We start from the raw sequence: 25,353 nt of genomic DNA, 5'->3' as shown, positions 1-25,353 counted from the left end.
AAATAAGATGCCTTCCTCCAGCAATGTATGCCAACTAGTCAGTGTTCACTGTGGTCTTGAAAGGGAACGCAAGAAAAAAACACTAAGCTCACTTTCTGAAGCAAAACATGAGGATACAAGAACCCATGGTTCCCATCCTGGAACTCCATGTTTAATTTCACCTGATCTGTCACTTGTGTGTGCGCTGTTGAAGGGACCATGTGCCACCAGGAAGTAGCATGCACTATGCACTACGATGGACACGAGAATCCGTAGTTCCCATCCAGGGACTCCACATTCAACTTCACCTGATCTGTCAGTGGGCTGTTGAAGGGACCATGTGCCACCAGTAAGTAGCATGCACTATGCACTACGATGGACACGAGAATCCGTAGTTCCCATCCAGGGACTCCACATTCAACTTCACCTGATCTGTCAGTGGGCTGTTCACGGGACCATGTGCCACCAGTAAGTAGCATGCACTATGCACTATGATGGACACAAGAATCCGTAGTTCCCATCCAGTGACTCTCCACAACTGGCAGTGCTTAACTTCACCTGATCTGTGACCTGTGCACTGTCCACAGGACCACGTGCCACCAAAAAGAAGGATGCACTATGCACTAAGCAGGACACCAGAACCCGTTGTTCCAATCCAACAGGTCACAACTGAACCATATAATCTGATGATTTTTTTCAGCAAAGTTTCCCAAACTAGTCAGTGTCCTTTCACAGAAAGCAGGATACTAGAACCCGTTGTTCCAATCCAACAGGTCACAACTGAACCATATAATCTAATGATTTTCTTCAGCAAAGTTTCCCAAACTAGTCAATGTCCTTTCACAGAAAGCAGGACACCAGAATCCTTAAGATCCTCAGTAATCAAAGGGTCATCCCCGAACTGTGGAGAGTCTCAACTGAACAAATCTTTTGACACATCAAGTCTTATCTCATCTGCTGTTCAGTGAGCAGAAAACATGCCAGGTTGAATAGAAGGACATGGGTGATTGTGGCCAGAGACAAGGCAAAGCTGGGTCCACAGACCTGCAATTACAGTGGTCAAGAGGCTAGAAGCTTTCAATACTATCAGATAACACAGGTTACTGCCCTCCTTACTGGCTCACGGCTTCACAATGCTTCTTGTCAAATAATCGGTTAAGATTACACGGCATAAGAATTTATGGAGCAGAGTCAGTGCTACTGTAACCAGGTGGTCTCACAAGTGAGTGAGTGAGTGAGTGAGTGAGTGAGTGGGTGGGTGGGTGGGTGGGTGGGTGAGTGAGTGAGTGAGTGAGTGAGTGAGTGAGTGGGTGGGTGGGTGGGTGGGTTGGTTGGTTGGGTGGGTGGGTGGGTGAGTGAGTGAGTGAGTGAGTTGGGTGGGTGGGTGGGTGGGTGGGTGAGTGAGTGAGTGAGTGAGTGACTGAGTGAGTGAGTAGGGTTTTTTATGCTGCTTTTAGTAATAATGTCACTTTGTATACATAATACAAAGAAAACTAGGCTATCACAGTTTAGCATGGTATACCATGGGGATGTACTGACTTCATGGTATGCTATGCAAAAAGTTATATGACCACATGGTATACCATGAAGACTACCATGGTAAACCACAGTGAAAGAATTTTGCTGCCACAGCTTAGCACGGTATACAATGGAGATTGTAGACTGCCATGGTATACCATGTGATGAAATTAGATGATCACGGTTTAGCCGGGTATACCATGGGGATTGTAGACTACCATGGTTTCCTATGGTAATAGAATTAGGCTTCACTGTAACTAATCTTGAACATTGAAAAAAAAATCTCAACCCACCTGAAGGATACGTGAATATTTGGACAAAGTGTCTTGTCTCAGACTCCCTATATATACCTGGGCTATAAAACTGATATATCACAGCAAGAAAGTATATTGTTTCCTCCAGGCAAGGAAATAACAGACACATATTTCCCATGAAAAATATGCAAACATCTCACATTAAACATGAATCATGAAAGGAAATAATTCTTATTTTCATGAATAATCATGATAATCTTTGTATTACAGAATGAAAATGTATATTTTATGAACCCCAAATCTGATCTGAAGCAAAATATGCGCATTGTGGAAAAATTTACTTTTCTTTAAAGGAAAAGAAAAGTGCATTATTCATATAAATTTCAAAGAAAAAAATAGAATTTTAAGAAATGCTTATCACACATGCAAACTATCCTACTTCCCAAGTCCTGATGTAATTATTATAATGTTACTTAACAACACCTGATCTTCATCAAGTTGCCTAACTTATAACGTCCATAAAGAAAAAAAAAAGGTTTGTTGTGAATCCAATGATTGAAGAAATCTAGCTCCTCTTCACCAAATAACTTTGAGCGGCCATCTTTTTATTTCAATTACACACTTATCATCGGTCAAATAGGGTCAACGTTTTCACCAAATTCCAAATTATTTGACAGGAGTGCTCCAAATGCATTCAAATTGCTTGTAAATTCAAATTGTCTGTCCTTAACCTAATATGAAAAGAGAGTTCGATGCCACTCAAGGCCAAATGTGGTCATGTGACCTGCTACAGCGCGGGATTACCCGGGTCCAACAGGTGTACACAAACCCATGGCAAACACAAAACTTCCTCCCAGTCCAGGAGAGTTCTCTTCATCAAACATGGTGTGTTTGGCCTCCACTTTTTGCTGTTTGAACCTCTCTGGGAGACACGGCATCTCTGTCTTACCAGTCAGGGTACACAATCAATCTTTGTCATTTTTATGTCCAAATCGAGAAGCCTGAGGTTTAACAGCTGCGTGTGACAACGACTTGCATCCACTCATCCATGTTTCCTATGCTAACATTTGCATCTGAATTAACAAAAATCGGTTAAGTTCTCCCATATTAAACAATGGATCCCAACCATGAAAATGACATTTCAAGCAATTGCTTAGGATCTCAAAGAGATTACCATGGCTACAACATCAGAATTACCTTTTTTGGGATGAAACAAACTGGATTATAATTTCAAAAATCTACATCATCTGTGTTCTCGTCCAGAACATGCACCATTGATAACACTCAGGTGAGTGAGTGAGTGAGTGAGTCTTAATGCAGCCTTCAGCAATATTCCAGCTAATTGACGGTGGTCTGTAAATAATCAAGTTTGGACCAAACAATCGAGTGATTGACATCATGAGCATCGATCTATGCAATTGAGATACGATGACATGCATCAACCAAGTCAGCGATCCTGCTAGGCGCCTCTTACGACAAGCATAGTCTTGAATTTTACGGCAAGCTCACGTTGCCGTAGACCAATTCTACACCGGATCTTCACAGGTTGGGATATGGTCGTGCTAGGTCCTGTGGTGTGTTCAGCCAATCCCGTTAGTCGCCTCTTACAAGCAAAGTTGCCTCTTACGGCGAGCATGGGTAACTGAAGACCTTTTCTAACCCCGGATATACATGGAGTGAGTGAGTGAGTGAGTGAGTGAGTGAGTGAGTGAGTGAGTGAGTGAGTGAGTGAGTGAGTGAGTGAGTGAGTGAAATTAAATGCTTCTTTTAGCAACAAACTAGGGATCTAATACACTGGATTATCGAGGACGGAGAACGGAGAAGAGGCTGGCTCATATGACAACATAATTACGGCAAATATAGGCCATAGTCAAGGCAGTCCGAAAGGCAAAACGAGGAGTCTAAAATAATCTCCCTTCTGAAGATTCCAACACAAAGGTAGTCTACTTTATACACTGAAGGGGAATTGTAGCAGGGAAGTGCTAACCACAGGTGCTATCTGAAGTCATCCAGGCACAAACTTCATCAATGGATTAAGCTTGATAAAATCTCTCGCTATCACATGGAGTACATTGCTGTGTGTCCAATGTAGGCCAACACTTGGAAGACCCACAGGAGTCTAACAGGTGCTTGGCTGAAATAACACGGGTAATTAGCTCACTTGATTGGGGCAGTAAGGGTAATTAACTAATTGTCCTCACAGTAACCTCAGATTTACATTTGATACAAATGGGGGTTTCAAATTTACTTTGAAGTTTGATTCAAATATTGGATGGAATGTTCGGAATGACGGACCATTTGCAGGATGCAGCATTCTTAAAAGAAAACAAGCATGTGGTTAATGTTTTAAGCCGAGTCTTCAAGACAGATAGTCAGTAAGGCTATATGTGGAAATAGGTGTTGTGTTTATTTGTAACTCTGCACTCAGCAATATTCCAGCCATATGACAACGGTCTGTAAATAATCAAGTCAGGACCAGACAACCCAGGGATTGATTTCATGAGCATCAATCCACGCCAATGGGATATGATGACATGCATCAACCAAGTCAGTGAGCCTGACCACCCGATCCTGCTAGTCGCCTCCTATGACAAGCATAGTTTTGCCTTTTACAGCAAGCATGGGTTGCTGAAGACCTATTCTACCCAGGATCTTCACGGGTTGGTAAATGGAGGTATTGGGTCCTGTGGTGTATTCAGCCACATCACCTCTGATCATTGCAACCACGGGAGGATTCTGTGTTAAAACAGATTCCCAGGAACCCACAAAAGTAAACAGATTCCCAGGAACCCATATGCGAACAATTTTGTTGCAGTAATAAAACCTGCTGACAAATTATACTTTTAACATTTATTTATTTGAGACAGCATGTCCTGGGAACAGTATGGCTGTAGTTATAAGACCTGCTGACATATTTTCATTTTTTTCTTGATTTTTATTTTTTTTTTCACTTTCAAAAATCCCTGGCTCCAGAGAATATGAAATGGTCGTCGAGTGTTAAAAGTACAAGTTAACTACTGCTGCTGGGATATAGTCCAGGAAATAGTTTGACATGTGTACAGGGTAATCCCTTAGAACAATGCCTACTTTAGGAGCAGTGGTTGTTTGACTTCCCCCAGCATTTACCCTTGCCCTGCTTTGAGGAGCATGTGCTGAACACGCTGCCACTGTGTGCGCAAACAGTCCGCGGTGGACATATTACAGAGCAAACACCCAGCATGCACTGTAATCTACTATGTCAACAGGCAAATCAGGCAGTTCAAGGAAGACAAGCACTTCTTTACTATGTCAATATTTCTACGGCTTCGCTGTACTTTATAGGAAGCAATCAGGACAATTTGTAAAACAGTCAGGGTGAGTGAGTGTGTGAAGTTTGATGTTGCTACGGTCTGTAAATAATCGAGTCTGGACCAGACAATCCAGTGATTGACATCATGAGCATCGATTAGTGCAATTGGGATACGATGACATGCATCAACCAAATCAGCGAGCCTGATCGCCCAATCCCGTTAGTCGCCTCTCAAAACAAGCAGTAGCCTTTTACTGTTAGCATGGGTTGCTGAAGACCTATTCTACCCCGGATCTTCACGGGCGTGGGAGGTGAGGTGTCCATGGTGCTACAGGCTGTTCATGGCACCCCTCCGGCAAAACCACAGTAGTGGTGCTGATAGACAACAATCACTATCAAGATCACTGTCTGAAATAATCATAAAACCCAACTAGACAGTCAAATAGGTGACCCATAAATGTTGCCTGCCCATCTTCAAAGCTACCTGCCGCATTCAGACATGAATATTGAAAAATCGCAAAAAAATAAGAGACAAATCGCATCTTGATTTAGTTGAAATAATACAAACATTTACTTTTAGCCATGACGATAAAACTGAATATGTCAGTAGACTTAAAATTAAGTCGGCAGGTGGGGGAAAATTTCATGCAGCCCGGCTAAAAAGTTACCAGCCCCGGGCAGGGGGGCAGGAGGTTATTTCGAACTCTGATCAAGATGAAGTAATTCTTTCACATGGATTTACAAATAAGATGGTTTTGTTAGAGTCAATGTTTCTTCTAGATGATCTGAAATTGATGTGTCAGTTCATTATTCTCAAATTCGTTTCTTTTTTGACTTAACACTGCACTGAGCAATATTCAAACGATATGACGGCGGTCTGAAAATGGTTGAATCAGAACAAGACAATCCAGTGATTGACATCATGAGCATCAATCTATGTAATTGACATGCATCAACCAAGTCATCTCAAATTAAACTATATTAAACCATGAATTTGTATAGCACACTTTCCTATGAATAACTGCTCAAATGCAGTTAGACCACGACAGACCTACTCAAAAGCTTGCCTGAAGACACATGTCTTTTTAAATTTCGTTTTTGAATTAAAGGACCCTCTCAATATAAAACCATTTAACTCTTGTGTCATGACAAGGACCTCCTGATTTTCATGCTTAATTTCGAACACTGAAAATAATTGGCTTGGATTGATAGTACACCATGAGAACTATTTGAGTAGTATTACAATAAATAAATTCAGAACCACATTGACTCGTTTTCGGCTTAGTTCTCACAATTTAGAAATTGACTGTGGACGGCATTATAATATTCCTCGTGAATTTAGAAAATGTAAAGTTTGTAACTTAAACCATATCGAAAATGAATATCAGTGTTTGTTAATTTGTCAAGCTTATAGCCACCTTAGGCAAAGTTACATAAAATCTAAATTTTACATCTTTCCAAATATTCTGAAGTTTAATACACTACTGTCATCGCAAGACCCTATCATCAATATGAATACAGCAAAGTACTTGTTTTATGCCAATGTTGTAAGAACACAAATACTCCAACATGTAAAATGTGCAATTATGTTAAAACTGCTTTTGTTAAAAAACAAAAAATTCTGTATTATATCTTATACTGTTTGCACCTTAATTGTATTTCGTCTGTACAAAAAGGCCCGTGGCCTACAAGCACTGAATAAAGTAAAGAAGAATAGTACACCAGTGCCTAGCTACTAGCCTACAACCCTGGAGTAATGCCCTACAGTTGCTTAACAAGCCTGAGACAAGCACCTGTTTTCATGCAAACCCTCTCCATACTAAGAGTAAGACCTACCCTTTTAGTATCACTGTAACAGGAGCTTCTGAACATTCTCAGGAAATATTAGTCCACAGTTTCTCTCAAGCGTGTGATCAAAATTCCACGATACCCCAACCTTTGCAACTGTCCAACCAAACAACCAGTGATTACAGACAGCATCAAACCCACCTGCGCCATGTGATGTATGGGCGACGCCCATTTGCTCCCATGTGACGTACTGGCGATGCGCACTTGCCCACAATTAGCAAGGGTTTAACAGTTCTATGGGAGTATGGTGCCTGTGTGTACGGGATCTGTGTGTATATTATTGGTCCATAAACCTATCCGACACAAATCCTCATAGAATGGAAGCCATAAAAGTGCCTGTTTACACAGATGCTTGGAAATAAATTCCATGGATTGTTGGTAGGTAATTACATGGGACAAAGTATGTGCCAGTGTGTGAGAGCTGTAGAACAGGTGCCCTAAGAAAAGAGACATCACTGCCTTTTGTGTCAATCATTTGAAATGAACCATACTTTGCATTATAGATATCAACAAAAACCAAAATGGTGAGATGAAAAGTGGTTTGATGTCACGTTCAAGGTTATGGGACTTATACAGCAGTATACTGACACACCCAGGCCTGGTTTTATCCCCTAATGCTGAGCACCAGAATGAGAGAATGATTTGGGTCTCATGCCATTTTAAACATTCCAGTTTAAAATGGCATGAGACCCAAATCATTCTCTCATTCATTGCTGACAAACCTACAAACATAATGGGGGAGAAATGGGATTCCAAGCCACAAGTTGGAGCAGGTTCTGACAAACCTACAAATATAATCAGGTAAAAATGGGATTCAAACCCATGGTCACAGGTTTCTGGCACGCCTAAGGGACCCAAGCTTGGACTATAATCAGGGCGATTCTTGGATTTGAACCCACGATCAGTGGACCCTACCGGGTACAATTATGATGAGGAGATATGATAAAACAAAGATTTTCTGTGTTGTATCCTCATAAGGAGGAATAGTGGACAAGCACACCCCTGTACCATTGACTACACAGTGCACCACACTTGTATTGTCAAATCTTAGTTCAAATAAGAATAAAACTCATCTTACACATTTGAGCCCCCACAGATATCGTCAGATTTAAGCCCAATTTGAGCCCCCACAGGTATCGTCAGATTTGAGCCCCAGCAGATATCGTCAGATTTGAGCCCCCACAGATATCGTCAGATTTGAGCTCCCACAGATATAGTCAGATTTGAGCCCCCACAAATATATTTATATTTTAGCAATATTCTGGCAATATCATGGTGGGGGACACCAGAAATGGGCTTTCAACATTTTATGCATGTGGGGAATGGAACCTGGGTCTACAGCATGACTAGCGAACGCTTTAACCACTAGGTTACCCTGACCATCAACTACATGTAATAAATTATGTGTTTAGTTTGATTAACCTAGACCCTGGAGAGTAAATGAAAAACTGAATCCTACTCAAGTCTAGAATGATATGGCAATTTGAAATTTAACATTGTACAGGGCTTCATTTGCATCTTATTCCATATTTTGAAGATAAACATTTTTTTATAAGAAAACCATTTCTGGAACAAAATGTTTGTCTACATCTGTACATGTTGTAGAGAATATTAAAATATATATTATGTAAAATATGCAAAAGCATCACATTATACACCCATCGATCCCAATTGCGTGGATCGATGCTCATGATATCAATCACAGGATTGTCTGGTCCAGACCTTATTATTTACAGACCGCCGTCATATAGCTGGAATATTGCTGAGTGCTGCGTTAAACAACAAACCACTCAACCATGTACACCCCTGCCTTACTTTTTAAGAATATTTACAAAAACAAGGAATTAAAAGATTCAAATTCTAAACTTTTCCATGTTGACCAATAATGTCAATTATTTTTCTGATGTCAATATCACCATTCAAAAGAAAACAAAAAAACTTTTCCGTACCAAGCTGGATTATTCCAGTATTCCATACTCATTGAGATATCCAGGAGCAAGACAGTGCCAAAAGTCACATGCAATTATTCCAGTATTTAAGCTCTCAAAATCTGGGAAACAATTTTATTACATTACAATAATTGGATGTGAAATTTCAGCTGTGAGAAAGTCTGGTCTTGTGGCAGGGACTCCATTGTGACAGACTTGTCATAACCGGCCAGCCCACCCCCAGGGCAGACACAGATAGAAGGAGGGTGACGATAATTTTCAATCATCACTAATTTTTTCAAAACTAGTATTGATCTCAAACCATTCAAAGGCTGGTATTATACACTTTACAGGTTCTTTTCTCCGTCATTTATTCAAACTTAATTAAGCGTTAACTGTCATCTTCGGCACAATTGTTAATTTTAGAATTTTACGCAAAAAAAGATTACAAAATTCTTCTTCACCACCGTGGGAAAAACGGAAATATGGGAAAAAATTTCACTTCAGATACTAATACAATTAAAATTTCTTTCAGTCTGTTCATTATGTGACTGAGTGGAGGGAGGGGAATCCCCCCAGGGAACCAGGCGATAGTGTGTCATCCTCCTTGGCCTTTGTTGGGGCAGATACACAAACACATACAGGGCAAAGGTTGACATAATGGAACTAACTTTCCATCGTTACATACTTGTATAAAAAAAATATTAAAATTTGAAATTAATCTTCATCTTTTAGAAAAGACACATTTTTATAGTGTGGATCTGTGAATTAAGAACACAAAATCGCCATCTGAATTACTGGTACTTTAACAGAAGAATGGATGAGCAATGACGTCTTCTTATTAACGATGATAAGTGGTCAGACAGTAGTCTATACTCTTATTCACACAATCTGCAATACTGGCCTTAGGGTAGTCCTGCACCATGACGGTGGAATATATTTATTTTATATTAAAAAAAAATCTAGAAACTTATACAAAAGCAAGACTAGCCAGCTCTATTCCACAGGGTATTGTGAAATATAAGATTTCATAGAGTGAGTGAGTGAGTGAGTTGGGTTTAACACGCTTTTAACAGTATTCCAGTTATATCGCAGTGTGTCAGCTTAATGTGGGAGGAAAGCCCCAAGTGATGCAGGTCTCAGACGTTTACCACTTCAGTGAAACCCACGAGCACGGTATGGTGCTGACAAACCTAGAAACATAATCGGGGCAAATCGGGATTCGAACCCACAATCATAGGTTTCTGGCGTGCACAGCGAATCGTAGCGCCTTAGACAACTGGGCCACCCGTGCCCCCAGATTTCATAGACTAAATGTTAGTCTTATAAGCCTTGGTGTTTCTTCTTCACAACACTGGCACTGGTGACCAGTAGGGCTGCAACGAATACACTATGAGGCGAATACGATTCGTATCACGAATATAGGGTAACGAATACGAATATTAATTTAGGAATACTATAACAAGTCAGCAGCTGATGGTTTTTTTTGTTATATTCAGTGAAGCAAAAACAACATAAATTATTTGACATGGTTTGTTAATTATTAATATATTCTACATTTATATACTGCACTTATCCAGGTACTAGTATTTGCTCAAATGCGACAATGACCAGTGACCACTATATTGTCAAATTAAATAGTATAAGAGTGTTGTCTTTTGAAGAAATCTATGCATATAATATGTTCTTATGGGTATTTTTATGTAAATGCACATGCTTGCATATTTATAAATATTCGATTCTAGTGGCCACGAATAACAAATCCAATTCATGAATGGATACGGTTCGATTCACCGAATACAAGAGTGAATCGTAACAGCTCTGGTGACCAGGAGATCATTTCTTTTTTCTTTACTCAATCCCGGTACATGTAAACAAATGGTTGTGTAACAGATTTGGGTTATCACAAAGCCAGGGTTAAGCTGATGACCAATGCGTATGTGCTGTTTCGTAGAAAAATGTTGAACTTTTTTCAAGTTTTGCCCTTGGAATGAACCCTGACCCTTGTTAGAGACTAAGTCGAAATTGTTTCCATGGTAACATAACAACATGTTTTAACTTTTCAAAATTGCGCAAAAGGCAGCAGTTAAGCAGATTATCAATGCATATGGGAAATTTCGTTGAACGGTTTTCAAGTTATGGCTCAGAAAAGGATGAGAATGCCCACACAAACGGAACCAATCCAAACTCAATATGTCTCCTCTCCCTTTGAGGAGGGTGGGGTGGTGGTGGAGATTTAATGACAGCAAGAGATTTAATGACAGCAAGAGATTTACTGACAATTGCAAGCTCTGTCCTCACATGTGAACAGGCAGATTTGTACAGATCCTGAAACTGCAGTAATCTAGACTTGCCCACTATTATAGACTTGCATATACTGTAGTGACTGTGAGTGAGTGAGTGAGTGAGTGAGTGAGTGAGTGAGTGAGTATGGTTTTACGCCGCTTTTAGCAATATTTCAGCAATATCATGGCGGGGGACACCAGAAATGGGCTTCACACATTGTACCCATGTCGGGACTCGAACCGGGTCTTCGGCGTGACGAGCGAACGCTTTAACCACTAGGCTACCCGACCGCCCCTGTAGTGACTGTGAGTACATTAGTTTCAGGGTCTGTATGATGGACTACCCCTGGGCCCCGAGTTCCTGCTTCCCAGGTAATGGGTCACTTATCCGGGAAGTGTTCAACTCAAATTGAAGCACTGGTTAATTAATCCTTAAGGCAAGTACAAATGTCTTTATTTTAACCATGCTCACATTGTGCTGAGAAAATGGACAAGATTATATGTTAGTGGGAAATTACCAACAATTAAAATCCTTGGCATCTAGGTCATTAGGATGAGGACCATAGAGTGATGGATGGCCTGTATCAGCTTCTGTAAGTGGGGGGCAGCTACTGAGAGCATCCCAGGAAGCTGGTGTATACGGCCTATATCTCACAGGCACTGATTCCATTGCTCCTTATGTTATCATCCCTGTCCCATATCAGGGTAATTAACTTGGCCACTTTAAACCACAGAGGCTGCTCCTGTTCTGGGGTCTCTTGATACGGAGCTTACATTAGGACATAGTGCGCTGATACTAGGCGTATCGGAGTACACAGTTTACACTAGAGATGTAACAATATGCTGACATGAGGTGTATCGGAGTAAAGAGATTATATTCGAGATCATCTTCCTGAGGCAAGGGCATTAACTTACTATAAAAGTTCAATTTCCAGCCTTGCCGAGCTAGGCTGGAATTCCGGAGTTACATTTTGGCCAGACTAATGAGTCTATGAATAGCCCAATCAAAATCGAGTAACCAACTAAACATCCAGTTCGTAAACAACATGGATTTTAACGTGTTGAACTCGGTCAACTCCAGGATTTGCAAAGCATGGGCGTTGGCAGATATTTTGCCAATCTTTCCAAGGTGCTCAAGTGATTTGATGTGGGGTAAGGCCTGTTCCATGACAACATAGATCTTGATTATCGACCAGATTGTCTTGACTGGGTGCAGACATTTTGTTTGAAGCAAATGCAAGTGATATCAGAGAAGGAATCCGATTGGTCAGTAGAATGGACAGTATGGTCAGTATGAAGGAGCCTGGAAATTCCAGCCTAGTTTGGCAAGGGTGGAAACTGGACGTTTGTAGTCAGTTAACCCCTTGCCTTGGGAAGATGTAAATGGATCATCTACATCATCAAATGAGTAATACTATACAAAACTCCATCTCAAATCACAGAAACTTTTTCACACCCTGAAAGTTGATGCTGTAGAATATGACTCACTGAGAATGCCAACCCGTGACATTTTCAGTTTGCAACCAAATCAAGAAAAATCATTTTTTACTTTGATCCAGGAGGCTGAGCTCATGGCAATCCGCCTGTTCAGATCAAAATCGATTAAAAATGATGATGAAAGACATTGTGTTCATGCAAGTACACAATTTTTTATTGGATATAAGGTATTACAAAGTTCCCATCAATATCACAGTATCCTGATTCCATTTGTTTTGCATCTAAGGGACCGATCATTAGATATTCAGGATGTGGGGGTGAGTCGGCGCCTGGGACATTATATGGAGACCGGATATTTTTTTCAGCCACAGCTGCAAAAACATATTTTTCATTTAAACCAATGAACCAAAATACATATTCTTTTTTTTTTAAATCTTGCAACAATGTATTTTTTCTGGCAGTCATCAGTCTGAAGAATAAATATTTCTTTCAAATAATTCCTGGAACAATTTATTTTTGGGGTTAAAATCCCAGAAAATCAAATGGTTCGTCCTTAAGATGAACGGCACTGAATTCCCTTCAGACTAAAAAGCAGATGGTTGTGCTTTTATCTAAATAATTTTCTCGTTCATCCGCGACATTTTCCAAAGATCAACGCTATCCTGATCAGCCCCCGGGATTACCAACTCCGTCAAGGGCCGAGCAACAAAATAGGAATGCAAAAATGTGATTATTCCAGAGACTATTTTTATGAAGTGTCACTTCTTATTAGAAATGTGTTCTTGTTACTAAAAGGATTATCACATATCTATTTGGACTTCTTGCCATGGTTACATGGCATTGCTTCAAGAGATGTGTGGCATAATAGCAATGTCTGCACACCACTGGATTGTCTGGTCCAGTCTTGATTATTTACAGACTGCCGTGATATAGCTGGAATTAAAAGGCGTTAAACAACAAACCAACAAACCAACAAACAAACAACAAACACTCACAAGCCCACCCATCAACACACTCACTCACTCACTCACCCACTTGTTCACACTTGAGCACAGAGTAAGAAAATAGCACTTGGTAGTCCTAAAGTCCTTGCTAAACTAGGATCAGTAGAAATTTGCCATTTTTTAAAGGTTTTGCTATATGTTATCATTATAAGGACTAGTGGACTGTTTGTTACTAACGCTGGAGCAGAATCTGAGAATACTCGCTAACTTACTCTGGATCAAAATAAGGCAATCACCCTAAAACTGAAGAATCTAGACTTGCCAAAGAGTTGTACACTTGCTTCAGGTTTCCTGTATATTTGTTTCAGTGTCTGTGTGAGAGACAACAAATAAACTACTTCTATTTCTTTGACACTTTAGCATCAAGCAGGTGTTTTTAAGCAAATATCTTGGCGCACACACACACACACACACACACACACACACACACACACACACACACACACACACACACACACACACACACACACACACACACACACACACACACACACACACACACACACACACACACACACACACACACACACACACACACACACACACACACCTACCTCTCAATGATATCAAATAGCCTACCAGGGCTATACTGTTTCGGCTACCAGCCCATATCATGCATATACAATCTCTCTCTGACTTAGAGCCCTTCGCCAGGGCACCACACAATGAGTGTTTTATACGAGCAATATCAGCTGGGCCCAAGGACCTTGAAATCACCCCTCCATCTTCCCAGTGCCCCGCCCCTCCCCTGGGAATTATCAAGACGATAATAATTCCCTTCAAACAGTGATAACTAAAGTCAAGATGTTCCTGAGAAATTCATCAGTAAAATGTCAGAGACATTGAGTGAGTGAGTGAGTGAGTGAGTGAGTGAGTGAGTGAGTGAGTGAGGTTTTACACCGCTTTTAGCAATATTCCAGCAATATCACGGTGGGGGGACACCAGAAATCAGCGTTAGAAATTGGCACTAGTCCTGTAGTCCTTACCAAACTGCCCAATAGTAAAGGTATCCTAAGGACTAGTAGAAATTGGCCCATTTTAAGGGTTTTGCTATATGTTATCATCATAAGGACTAGTGGACAAAAACTGTTAGTTTCTAACCCTGGAAATGGGCTTCACACATGTTGTACCCATGCCGGGAATCGAACCCGGGTCTTTGGCGTGCCGAGCGAACGCTTTAACCACTAGGCTACCCGACCGCCCCTCCGTCACATTGAGATTTATCTTAACTACAGCATTAGAGTAAGTAAGTGAGTGAGCAAGCGAGTTGATTTTACCGCAGCTTTCTCAGTTACATCACAGCATGTCAGCTTAATAAAAGACTAAAAGGTAAGTCTAAAATAATGCATGTTTCAGACGCTTTAAACTTTGGCAAAACCCACGAGCACTTACATGTTAATGACAAACCTAGAAACATTATCGGGACAAACTGGGATTTAAACCCATGTTTAATGGCATGCCCAAGGGACACAACTCTGCACAGCAATTGATGAGCACGGTACAATGGATGTCAGTTATAACCAATAATTAAATGACTTTGTAGAGATGTTTAATTTCACTGATAATGGACCGATAAAGAGGATTTTTGGAGGCTTAAATACAAGGCTAAAGTACCCCTTATTTTAAAAAAGATAAGTTTTTAATAACCCCAATTTTGAACAATATAATATTTTTTCCGAATTTGCTTGTCAAACGCACTCATGGTTTGGAATCCAAGAAAAAAACAATAATACTAAACAAAACATGTCTCAACACTGCATACAGCTTTGGTCGCAGCAAATGTCACGGGTAGTACACATACCATCAAAACCAGCCATAAATAACATGTACACCACTAGAAGTCATAAAGTAACCCCATGCAGTGTTATCAATGTATTTACCTGGGGATTGTATGTATCTATGGTAACAGCAGAGAAAATGTACATACCAGATTTGAAGCTAGTCAAAGAAGGACTCCACCAACAGTGGCCATTATATGTACCGGGGGGGTATGTACATTCAATATTGCGTGAGGTGGGATATAAATGTTACGAAACATTGTATGTTGTCATGTGGTGTGTATAGATCCTGTATATCCAGGATGTGTGACATCACAATGCTATCCTACTCTTAGACTCACTGACCTAACACCTCCATTGATAAACAACTATATTCAACACTGTAAGGATCTGTATACTTGACTGTCCCACCTACTGGACAAAATATTCAACTTTTGTTTTCTGTTTTGACTTGACCTATATTATTTTTTTGAGTGAATCCAGTTAAAGAAATTTCCAATTTCTCATGAATTTTTAAAAACTGACAGGGTAGAGCATGTAGAGAGGGAGAGGAGATTTAAAAAAACACAAAACTTTCTTAAGTATGTTACAAATCAGAAAAAGTAAACTTGATTCTAATGTACATCGTCTCATTTGGTCTAGCTATCCACATGAATATGTAGCTGTACCAAAAGATATTGAACAAGGCAAGCTGTGAGCAGAGCGCACTTAAAAACCCGACCTTGACTCAACATCAGCTGATAAACAATTTTGATTTTGGAGATATACCAGGTATTGATGCCTTAACGTTTGAGCCGGTTTCATTTAAAAAGCACAATAACATAACATAGTAATGGCATAATTTAAAGATGCACTGGTGCATCATCATAGGTTAGGGGTATACAAATATTTCTAATTTTAAAACTTGAAAAAAGCAATATTTTCTCAGAAAATCCACTTATTGAACTGAACATTTGCAGCGCACCTCTCCTATTGGTATAGAAACTGTACCCCCAATTGGAAAAAAACCAGGAAGTATTTTTGAATTTTTAGGTCGCACAAATGTTTCAGGAAAATAATTCTAAGTAAAAAAATGAAATTAGCTGTACTTTTTCAGGAAATCCATACATTGAAATCCAACTCTGCACTGCACCGCTCCTATTGGTAAGGAAAGTGTTCACCAAGTTTGAAAAGAATCTACTTAGTAGTTTTTAAGTTATTTTTCACAAAAAAAATGTCCTTTGAAGGATGGATGGATGGAATTCTTTGGTATAACTATAAAAATATTAACCCATGTATCCTATGAGGCCGAAGGCCAGGATATATGGGTAATAATTTTTTTTTGTTCAGCTATGTATTCCTATGAGCTTTTATAACTCAGTTTACAAAATAGGGTCATCTTAATTGGGCACACTTCCTAGCCTTAATCCAAACTCAATCTACAGTACTATACCACACCAGAACAGCTGACGAAGATTAACAGCTGATCACATTTCTAGAGATCAATTACAGACTTAATCCATGCTCCACTGTCCCTTAATCCAGGATCAGGTGGAGACCTACTCAAGTGAGGGTCATATCTCCAGTAAGTATAAAGTTTCACATATATATCTCCAGGAACTCTCTGTGTGGGGTGAAGAAAGGTCGCAAACAGATCGCACACCAGACCCCCAGGGGATAGTATTTGGCGGAAACAGACTGGGAAAGTTTTTTACACCTTCTATACATGGAGATTTTGTTTTGTTAAGATAGTATCATGGCAGTTCTGAAGGAGGGCCTGCTTAAGTGCACAATAAGGGTAAGATACGGCAATAGGCAGGGAATAAAGAGCTATATCGGGTTCAGTGTAGAGTACACTTGACAGATTATTGTCTCTCAATCTTTTCCCATTCTCATGAGTAATTGCTGAGCACTAAAACAGCTGCAATCGATCAAAATTATTACCTAAAAAGAAATATAAGTTAATATTTAAATTAAAATTTATTGAATAAAACAAAAATTATGTATTTTGATCCCTGAAGACTAGAGCCTTATCTAGACCTGCATGACACAGCTCTCCACGATGACATAGGACTTTCCTACAGTTCAGTCTTAATTTGATCTACAAGCAAGACCAACGAGTAATGTATTCAACGTAATAAGCACCCAGGGTGCTCTCAAAATTAGAAATAGGGGTCTCTAATTAGAATATTTATTTTGGTGCAAAAAAAACAGAGTTGAAAGATAAATTTTGTGGTTTATGCTGACAGCCTGAAATGTTTATATACGACAGATATATTTTTCAGAATTTAATTGCCCATAATTAAGGGTGCATATAACACACAAGTGCGTATTATACGCGAAAAAATAAGTCTTTTGTACATTGATCAAACGGAAGGGGTGCTAATTGGGATTGTTCACTCGCCAATATATTAGCAAATATCGCCGCTTATTAGAGAGGGGTGCTTATTATGTCGAATATGGTAATACCATACCCAAAATAAGTTTTGGAAATATCCCCAAAATTTTTTATGCAAATAGTATAATTTATTAGACTGTCAGAAAAGCCTAATATATATATATATATATATATATATACATCAGGGGTGGGACCATTGTGATGTCATCGGTTACCACAAGGTCACAATCAGATGACATCACTTATCTCTCTGCCACTGAGACTGTTTAGCTGTCCATTTCACACCCAAGACACTGGTTATTACCGTTTACAGTCTGGAATATTTGGAAGAATAATTTTGGGAGATAGAATCTCCCTCGTGTCTTTTGATAACAAACATATCCACATTCGTCCTTGACAAGCCTTAAAGTTTACGTTTGACATGAAAAGACCAGAGTGTAAGATTCTCCATTTCTTTAACAGTACATAAAGTTAATAAGTTAATGTTTCACAGAATACATAAAGAATCAATGACTTACTTCTGAGCCATACATAATCACGATAAGAACACCAATATCTACAATACTTACAGTTACCTCAGACTCAAATAAGTTCCAACGAAGACACAACTTTGCTTCTATATATATTAATTAGCTCTACAGCAAATCCGACCACCAACTTTCTTAGCTGGAGGTACCAGCTTCTGTGAGACATGTTCCACATGCAGGTCTTCAAGAGGCAACACAGGAAGTGCTATCAGCACTGGAGGGACATTTAAGTCACAATATTACCACCAGCCCCACAATCACTCGATTCATCAACCATCCAGATCCCTGCCCAGCGGTAAGACCTCTCACGATGCCCGTCCCTGTGGATGTTTTGCTTCTTGCAGAGATAAACTGTTTGAGGATCTCCCCCGAGATGGAACCACGCTTATTAAACAGGCACCTGTTTGAAGGTTTCTCGTCACTACTCTGTCCTGGGAATCAAGTCAGATGTGGCCAAATATTTATATTATGATATTATATTGATAGATCATGGGTCAAAGATAAATCGTATTGCTGGCCTTCAAGTGCTGACGATGACTGTACATCAATAGGGTTAGAAATTAAGGTGAGGTGAGGTGAAATTGGGTTTAACGTCGCGTCCAAGATTATTGCACTTATATAGTGACGTGCATGCACGTGTGTGTGGCTGCTTGTACTAGTCCGGACTGATGCCGATTTATAGTGCTAGCCCACAGAGATACCATGCCGCAGTTTAACATGAATACCCCACTCAGACACAGTATACTGAGTCCGAGCCAACCAGTCCTTGTCTTAGCCCCTTAATGCCAAGTGCCAGACAGGGTAACAACAAGTACCATCTTTTAACGTCTTTTGGTATGACGCGGCCGGGGATCTGACCCTGGACCTTCCGCTCTCCGGGCGGACGCTCTACCGCTAGACCACGGAGGCATCGGTTAGAAATTAAGAGTTACTGGGGTTTGAAGTCCTGCACCATGACTGCCAAATTTCTAATCATGACTACCATGGAACCAGATTGGGATTCTCCCATGAAACTGAGGAGACAAGGTAATATAACGCTGTATGTTAATCTGGGATTCTAATCCCAAAATAACAACTTTGAAATTAAGGCAACAATATGTCAAAATGTTCAAACTTCAAATGTAGTGTTATGTAATTAGCAATTTAATTAGAACAAGCAATATTAAACATATTAAATCTTCCTACTTAACAACCCTTTACTACAATACTGAACGCTTCAACAGAAGTCACAACGGGCTGTCACCATTAAAGGGAGACAACTTGTGTCAAGCTCATTGACATGCTGCAGTAACTTCAGTCAGGAACTATGTCACTTTTCCACAAGTTCAAATCCTTTGGAAGAACATTGTGATTCAGGTTCACATTGTTATGAAGTTATTTTACTTTGCTTCCATATCCTGTCCAAAATGATATGTTCTGTAATGACAGTCTTGTCTTGGATACTTGATCTTTATGTTGAGACTATTAGACTATTCTGGCAAGCATTGAGAGAATTGAGCTGTTACCTGTCATATATTATTTTATCCTAAAGCCCTGAAACTATGAATTTTAATGACTTCTATGAAACAGTTTTTCAGCAAAGGACTCATATCGTGAACAATGTATTGTGATACGCAACAGATTGCACAGTTGGTGTATCGTTCTGGCCTTAACGAATATCCTAATTAATATCACTTTAGCAAAATCACTGTACTGTGTTTCAGTTGCTTCAACTTATCAATTTAAGGTGGGTGAAAACCCACATTGATCCACATTCAGGTGCTGACAGGTACAGACAAACAATAATATTCAGGTCAAATCTGGAAATCTAATAACAATCAGATTTTATTGGCACAGCCAAGGGACACAACTCTGCATAGCTAATTGCAGCACCTCAGGTGATCACTGCAATAAGAGGAGAGAAGCTGATTTGTATGTTTGTTTGTTTGTTTGTTGTTTAACGCCGCACTCAACAATATTCCAGCTATATGACGGCGGTTTGTAAATAATCGAGTCTGGACCAGACAATCCAGTGACTGACATCATGAGCATCGATCCACGCAATTGGGATACGATGACATGCATCAACCAAGTCAGCGAGTCTGACCACCTGAACCAATCAGTCACCTCTTACTACAAGCATAGTCGCCTTTTACGGGAAGCGTGGGTTGCTGAAGACCTATTCTACCCCGGATCTTCATGGGTAGCTGGTTATAACATGTACATGATGTATGTGGTGTGATATATCACTGAGATATTTCTACTTTTATACCATGTATTCTCGTACACAAGTTTAGCGATGACATCACAAGGAGTCATGTAATACCAAGGGTCACGATGTAAAGAGCAAATCACCTGACAGACACACCAAGAAGCAGAACCAATTTAATAAAAGGCATGGACATGGAATAATTGTATTGGTTTCCATGACAACTGTCCAGGAAAATAAATTCTGGAACCACAAATAACTGAAGGAAGAATCTTTCTGCAACTCGGAGAGACAATTGCATTTGCTGTCTACCTTCAAAGTTTTGTGACAGATATAATGGCCACAGAAGCTGACAGATATACTTCATCATTGCGTTGAGATGGCAATGTGCATTAGCTTGATGGCAAAACATGTCTAAAGTTACATCTTTGCAAAGTAATTCCAAAATATCCTCCTCAAAACAAGTTCCACAACACACACAATTGGATGGTTGTGTGTTGAAATATGTAAAGCCATGACAGATTAACAATAGTCATTTGAAAAAATCTGGGTCCCGCTGTACAAAGCAATTTTAGCGCTAAGGTGATCGTAACTCCCATACCTTAACAAAGACTTACGACAGTCGTAGAGCTAAGGTTGTGTTGCACAACGGTACACAGGGTGACGTTGTACAAAGCGATCTTTGCACTAAGGTGATCGTAACTCCCATACCTTAACAAAGACTTACGACAGTCGTAGAGCTAAGGTTGTGTTGCACAACGGTACACAGGGTGACGTTGTACAAAGCGATCTTTGCACTAAGGTGATCGTAACTCCCATACCTTTACATAGACTTACGACAGTTTTGGAGCTAAGGTTGTGTTGTATAATGGTACACAGGGTGCCGCTGTACTAAGGGATCTAAGCACTAAGGTGATCGTAACTCCCATACCTTTACATAGACTTACGACAGTCATAGCGCTAAGGTTGTTTTGAACAACAGTAGCCAGGTGTTCTTAAACTTCTTTTTAGTAAAACATTTCTGTGATACAAATCTACTATCAGACTTCAATTTGGGTCACAGGGTTTAATATATTTTTAAGCTTAAAAGCTCCTTCACTCATTAACACTTCTCAGAGAATTCAAAATAGTCACGTGCAAGTAACAACCACTTCTGGGGTCAAGGGTGGCTCAGACCGATTGGTGGAATGGAGCCCAGAGGTCTAAGGTACCGCAATTTGCTGTAAGAGTTTCCCTCTGATAGTGAGTGTGAATTCCAGATTCTCTCTGATTCTGTTTCTCACTTTGTCAGCACCACACCCACAATCGTGAGCTTCACCAAAGTGGTAAACGTTTCAGAACAGCACACCCTTCCTTCACACAATTGCAACACTGTTCAAAGCGACATCGAAACAAACTCCCTAACTCACAACCAACTTGTGGCTACTCAAAACCTTCAGCAATAATTTGCATGATAATTGTTGGAATGACTGATGATCAATTAAGCGACTGATCTTGACATTCAACACAAGACTTGATTACAAAAATGTCGATAAAGCAATTATGTACACTGTTTGGAGTCTCACAGTTTAAAAAAGCCCATCTCACAACAGGCAAAAAACATGAAAAGCAATCAGTTGTGAGTGCAGCTAAGGCCAAGCTTGCCTATAAAACAACGTAATGGTTAAATTGTCACCAATACAAATACAACCATCGGCATCTCATCTGATTATAACTGATTTCAGAACTCCCAGGGCGGTGGGGTAGCCTGGTGGTTAAAGTGTTCGCTCGTCATGCCGAAAGCACAGGACCGATTCCTGACATGGGTACAATATGTGCAGCCCATTTCTGATGTCCTCTTCTGTGATATTGCTGGAATATTGCTAAAAGCGGCGTAAAACCATACTCACTCACAACTCAGTGTTAGAAATTGGCATTAGTCCTATAGTCCTTGCCAAACTGCACAATAGCTAAGGTATCATAAGGTCTAGTAGAAATTTGCCATTTTTAAGTGTTTTGCTATATGTTACCATTATAAGGACTAGTGGACTAAAAATGTTAGTTTCTACTGCTGCAACTCCCGTTATTACCAAGAGTATTCAGTATATGTATAATATAATGGTTATTTGTTGACAGCGGTCTGTAAAAAATCAAGTCTGGACCAGACAATCCAGTGATTGAAATCATAAGCATTGATCTACACAACATGGATTTGATGGCATGTATCAACCAAGTCAACGAGCCTGACCGCCTGATCCCGTTAGTCGCCTTTTATGACAAGCATAGTCGCCTTTTACAGCACGCATGGGTTGCTGAAGATCTATTGCAACCTGTTACTTCACGGGTCGAATAATATTTTAAACAAAGGATACTAAACATGATGATAACGACAAAGCACTCATTCCATTCATTGACCCCGTGGATCTGGTATTATGATAATAAAGTAATGTGGCAGGTGCAGACTGTTCAGATGGGATACAAAACTGACAGAGATATTGGACATTTTTAGCATATTTTTTAATCAAGTCAGAGCTGGGTGTTAACGAGTCAGAGACATACAACTATTTTTTTAACCCCTGCAATAGTTTTCAGGTCACCCAAGCAATAAGATGCCATTGGTCAGCGCACAGCACCTATCCAGGGTCAGTTCTGTATGTTTTTGAGATTCAGACTCACAAACCATGTACGAAATATCTCAAATACCCATCAAGTTTGTTCAAGCACGACAACACACCAGTTTCCCCCTGTATTCCTTAAGCCTGTTGTCCATTCTCAGTACGGAACTGGCCACCTACCAGTCAGTGTCGCATTACAAAGGTGAGAGAGCTTTCATCTCTACAAACCAAGATGAACAAGAATGAGAGAGTGTTTCTACCAGCTTCAGGATATAATGACATTGTGTGTCCGCCATTCTCTGGCGTTATATATCACTCTGCGAGACTGGAGTCATTTAAGTCAGGGCACCTGGCAATGTCAGTGCATAATACTTGCATTAGAATACTGGCATGAAACAGGAACTGAGTTTAGAGATTCAGTATCCTGTAATAATAATGAAAATTCAAATTGCATTTTCAATATGGCTGTCACTGTGGCGGTAATCGAAACAGAATGATCAAATGCAGGCTTTGCTCTGATACAGAAATCCAGTGAATCGAACACGGTCTGATGAGAAATTACTATCAGAATGAATCCCCGCTTCAAATCTGATACAACCAAGTGATGTTTAGGATTATATCGGTTTGCATTTGAAGGATCTCTGGAGTGTCGTTATACAAAATATGACTTAACCAGAACTCTAGTCTCTACATACTCAAAACTATGGGTAAGGACAGGATCCCAGTACCAATGCTTGTCCACCAAAACGTGCACATGGTGGTCACAAGGGTGTGTTTGTTGTTTAACGCCACAATCAGCAATATTCCAACTATATAATATGAATATTATTCAGGAGGACTAGCAGTTGGTTATATGTTTCATATATTGGTTATTTGTTGACAGTGGTCTGTAAAAAATTAAGTCAAGTGATTGATATCATGAGCATCGATCTACGCAATTGGGATATGATGACATGCATCAACCATGTCAGCGAGCCTGAACACCCGATTCTGTTAGTCGCCTCTTATGACAAGCATAGACACCTTGGTCACTAGGGAAGGGTATTGGAGGTTTACAGTGTATCACAATATTTTGAGATACATATCACGGCATATTGTATAATTCTAAATTTTGAATTCAGAAGCAATCTCAAACATCGTCAAAGTGATTAATATCATGAGCATTGATCTATGCAATTGGGATACGATGACATGCACCAACCAATCTCAAACATCGACAAAGTGATGATATCATGAGCATCGATCTATGCAATTGGGATATGACATATGACATGCATCAACAGTGTTCGAAATTAAACATGAAAGTCTGGGGGGTGCCTATGATTGCCCCAGGTCAAAACATATCGACATAGCCCGGAGTTCAGTGAGTGGTTGAAGGTATTGTCCTTTGTGACTGAAGTGCTGAATCATCAATTTACCAGGCTGTCATTATTGCTGAATTATCGTTGACTGTGAAATAAAAAAATGAATTCATTTATTCTTAAACAATGACTCAATTCATAACAGGGCTGTTTCAGAAAGTCACGATGCAATATATATATAACATACTACTCAAAAGAAATTAAAGAACACTGAAGTTAATTGGTCATGGCTGGTGGGTATTCCAAAACCCAGCTTTCCAGTTGAGCATGTTCTGTAACTTGTAAAGTACATTTCAAAGGCATATTGAGCCAGAACACAATACTGCATCATCAATTTATCAGCTGTTGGCCATGGGAGGTGAAGTGTGAAATACAATAACAAGTTCTAATATTTATATCAAACAAATACATTATGAAATTTCACTGCTAATGACTAGCCATATTGATCAGTGGCAACATTTTGTACTCGCAATTCAATGAAATGGTGCTTTGCACTTGCGAGGTACGCAGTGCTAGGTATTTTTAGAGTTTGCACTGAAGGAAAAGGTCAGAATTGGCAAACTCTAATGAACCAATGGAAAAGATCAAGTCTAAACACTGTTCTGCAACATTAGACACAAATTGTCTGCAAAGTCCACTGATAAACAACACTGCAAACAGTTGCCAGGGACTGGCTCCACACATCCCACTGCATCAATGATCAAAGTGACCACACTGAGGGGCCATCTCAAAACCACATCATTTTTATATCTTAGTCAGACATCCAGAAATAATCAATGATGTATACAACAAACTTATCATCATAATACTGACAAAAATACAAATAAAAGTACCATTTTGCTCTTAGGTTTCCTTTAATGATGTCAAATGCATTTTTTATAATGTCTTTTGAAAATGTCTTCAAGAATGCTTGAGATGGTCCTTTCCAACAAACAAAGCATCCATTATGCCTAACAATGGTAAAGATATAATGATTATTCCCTAGA

At 39.8% G+C, this 25,353-nt stretch overlaps 1 protein-coding gene across 5 annotated transcripts in view; it reads right to left on the bottom strand.

Moving 5' to 3' along the window:
* Positions 1–25,353, bottom strand: part of LOC124149581 (kazrin-like) — a 171,160-nt gene that overhangs the window by 76,096 nt on the left and 69,711 nt on the right. The window contains exon 1 of one of the 5 annotated variants that reach the window (XM_046521264.2): positions 15,470–15,492. The exons of the other annotated variants lie outside the window; for them this stretch is intronic. The gene's annotated coding sequence lies outside the window, so the exon portion shown is untranslated. Of the gene's footprint in view, positions 1–15,469; positions 15,493–25,353 lie in introns of those variants that run through there. 5 annotated transcript variants of the gene reach the window in all.

This window comes from Haliotis rufescens, unplaced genomic scaffold, assembly GCF_023055435.1.
Source record: "Haliotis rufescens isolate VD_foot unplaced genomic scaffold, xgHalRufe1.0.p SCAF_58, whole genome shotgun sequence".
Lineage (NCBI taxonomy): Eukaryota > Metazoa > Mollusca > Gastropoda > Lepetellida > Haliotidae > Haliotis > Haliotis rufescens.
The sequence above is the reverse complement of the archived record's forward strand: the minus strand, read 5'-3'. Positions and strand labels throughout refer to the sequence as shown.